General features: G+C 45.9%; 1 pseudogene; it reads right to left on the reverse strand.

Annotated features, from left to right (window-relative positions):
• Window positions 1-382: 382 nt before the first annotated feature.
• On the reverse strand, window positions 383-478 carry LOC132649610 (small nucleolar RNA SNORA17; annotated as a pseudogene).
• Between the last annotated feature and the right edge of the window lie 3150 nt (window positions 479-3628).

The raw sequence follows: 3628 nt of genomic DNA on the forward strand, positions 1-3628 counted from the left end.
GTCTCTAGTTCTGCCTTTCTTCACTGTGTCCACATCTTTCTGTTTCTCTTTCTCTTCCATTTCTCCTCCACTTGCTTGCTCCTCCCAGTGGTGCCCAGGGTCTCTGAATGTCTGCGTCATATCAAGACACATTCATGAATTATGATGTTGGGCAGGAGTCATCTCACACATGGTCTGCCCCTCCCCCAAGCCTTCACAGCATGGGACTCATTCCTCACTGGGGCCCTCCTGAGCAGTCCCACGAGAGCGTTGTCTATTAGGCTCACTCTTGCCAGGGTCCTGCAGTCCCAGGAGGGGTTCTTCTAGTCTCTGGTTTGCTGGGAGCCCATCCAGACCTATGAGGTGCCTGACTGGTGGTCATCTAGGCTCGCTTTTCTCAGGCAATGTTAGGCTAGTAATCATTCAGGTGTTCACAGATCAGAACACTATACATAGACACTGCTGCACATGTGACACAGCAGCCACACCTGCAGTGCCTCTGGGGCAGGCAGTCTGCTTCCCAGGCCTGGCACAGTCAGTGAGCTGGGCCCTCCCACAACAATCATAAATCAAGGAAATACCCCTCAGGCTTGCCAATGGGCCAACCTGATGGAGCGCTTTCTCAGCTGAGGTTCCCTCTTCCTAGATGATTCTAGCTTATGTCAAAATGAAAGAGAGAGAGAGAGAAAGAAAGAAAGAAAGAAAGAAAGAAGGAAGGAAGGAAGGAAGGAAGGAAGAAAGAAAGAAAGAAAGAAAGAAAGAAAGAAAGAAAGAAAGAAAGAAAGAAAACATTGTCAAGAAACTACCACAATACCAACAAAGCTATAGCTTTACCCTATAACTTGGGTGGGTTGTGAGTTCATTCTGCTTTGTGAGGAAAAGAGTAATTTCAAACAGTAACATGCATCATCTTTCCTCTGCTCGTGGGCCTGGTCTGCAAATGCAACAGGCAGTCTCTTCACAGATCATAAGCACAGTGACAGGCAGATGCACGCTAGACCTGCTCAAGCTGAAGAGCACAAGCCTTCCTAGAGCACCACTCCATACATAGGCAGACAGCAGCTGCTTTGTTTTCTCCCCTGACCTCTGTGGACCTCTGACCTTGACTCTGATGCATGCAGAGATAACATTTAGCAACTCAAAGGAAAAAGACAAACCTTAGGAAGAAATGTTACCTTCAGATGAAAATTGAACTGTAGATGAATATATAGACTGGTTAAGTTTTAGTGTGTGCTTTGAATGTGAGTTATAGTTTTAACTTTTTATTCCGAATTGATTATACATCGCCAGAAGGTTTAAAAAAAAATAGTGCATAGAGACTCCTGTATCATGCAGGCAGCTCCTCTCCATGAATTATGCCTTACATAATTCTAGCATAACATTATGGGAAACAAGCCAGTTTATAATTTTTAGCCAGACTATTGATTTTATTTGGTGTTCACTGGTCTTCACACATACTTGTGCTTGTGTGTTCAAGTGTGTGCCTCTATTCAATTTGATTCAAGCATAGCTTTGTATAACCTTGCACCAGCCAAATGCAAGAGTGTTCTGACCCAGTAAATAAGCTCTGTGTGCTGCCTGTGCATGGCCTCCTCACTGCCATACCTGTCCTGACTTCAGCCAAGTTTGGGAGCCGCTGATCTCTCCTCTGTGTTTGTAGTTCTTAATGATGACAGGCAAACAGGAGCATATTGAATATGAATGTTAGAAAGTGCCTTTTTTCCTCCTCCTCTGTCTTCACTGAGCATGGCACAATTTATGAATGCCACAGGCCTGACAAATCACTCCATTAGTGCAGTCTGAGGCCGCCACCCTCTGTGGTTTCTGTGTTGGGAGGTGGCAGGAATAAGGATCTGCTCTGCTCCTAGAGCGGAACCTTCTCTGTGACACAGGCCACCTGAACTCCATCTCCGCCTAGAAGGGCCTTCTAGAACATCCATGCTCACTGAATTCTCATAACACAGAACACATCACAGTGGCTCAGTAAAATCAGAAGCCTCAGCTGATCACCACTGGGTTTGCTTTTAGAACTCAAAGCCTCACTGAGTGTCAGGTTCGCTTCTCCCCCCTGAGAGACACAAGGTAGCACCTTGACATCAGCCTCAGTGACCCATTCTATTCAGGCCTCAGAACACACTGCCAGTCCTGGGCCACCTAATCACCACAGTTTAGCAACCAATTAAGCGCAAACACAACACAATCCCAACTAGACAATCTTCCCATTAAAAATGAGTCCTGTTAGAGCCCAAAGACTTCCACGGCTGAGTGCAGCTTGAGCAACTCTCTGGAAAATGACACAGTAACAAGCAAAGGGGAAAAAAATGTTTCAGCAGTGATCCGACAGAGGCTAACAGGCAAGATCCTAAATCGAATATGTCACATTCAGGCAATCGCAGCCACTTGTGATTAGTGTGAAGCAAGACAGTAACAAGCTAAAGAGCCCACATGAAGCTGAAGTAAGTGGAGGACAAATGAAGCTGAGCCAAGATGAAAATGAAGACAACTCAATCAGCATAGGTCTCCTGTGTGGCCAGCACTCTGTGCTCTGTAACACTGGCTTGGACTCACTGTCACTCTGCCCTCAGGTGTTGCCCCAGGCACTCTCCCCCAAACTTGTCTTCTGAAGCCACCACCACCCCCCAACAACACCAAAGCCTGTACTGGGACTCTTGACCCTCTTGAGCTTGGCTTGTAGCACAATTCCCTCATTGTGGCTTTGGCTCTCATCTGCCCTCTCCAATTCCTCCTACATGAAACACTGAATGGAACTGCCCAGTGTGTTGACAGTACCTCATCCCTCACAGACCAAGACTACGTTTCTGCATTAGCTACCAAACTCTCAAAGCCTCTCTGAAGGGGCTAAAGAGACAGCTCAGTAGTCTAAAGCACTTGCTACTCTTGCAGAGAGCCTGAGCTCAGTTCCCATCATACACACAGTGGTTCACAACCATCTTTAATTCCACTTCTAGGGGATCTAGTGTCCTCTTCACGTGGTACACAAACATGCATTCAAAGTTGACTTTGGGAACAAAAACAGAATCTATTCTCTCTACAAGGATGTTCTTCATTGACTCTACTGGACACATGCAACTCAAACACAATTTAATGCTTTCTAGTATTCCAAACCAAATCATGAAGAAAAGAAAGATATCTTCCCTGAAAGAGGCTTCAGGGTCTCCAACTCTGATTCCTTCTGGCAAGATGCAGCATATGCTGACAACATAGAAGGACATAGACCCAGCAGCAAGGGGCACCACTTGCCATGAACCAAGAGCACCTGTGCCAGGGTGCCAGCTCCTATAGATCCGCAATAATAACACAGGAGGCTTCTGTCCAGAGCATTCTATTTTTTTTCTGCTCTTATTTTTTTCTTTTTTTAATTAAATTTTATTTTTATATTAATTACAGTTTATTCATTTTGAATCCCAGCTGTAGCCCCCTCCTTTAATCCCTCCACATCTCACCCTCCCTCTCTTATTTCCTCCCATGACCCTCTCCAAGTCCACTGATAGATGAGGTCCTCCTCCCCTTCCATCTGACCTTCGTTTATCAGGTCTGATCAGGACTGGTTGCATTGTCCTCCTCTGTGTCCTGGTAAGACTGCTCCCCTCTCAGGGGAAGGTGATCAAAGAGCCAGCCACTGAATTCA

Source organism: Meriones unguiculatus, chromosome 20 (genome assembly GCF_030254825.1).
Source record: "Meriones unguiculatus strain TT.TT164.6M chromosome 20, Bangor_MerUng_6.1, whole genome shotgun sequence".
Taxonomy (NCBI): domain Eukaryota; kingdom Metazoa; phylum Chordata; class Mammalia; order Rodentia; family Muridae; genus Meriones; species Meriones unguiculatus.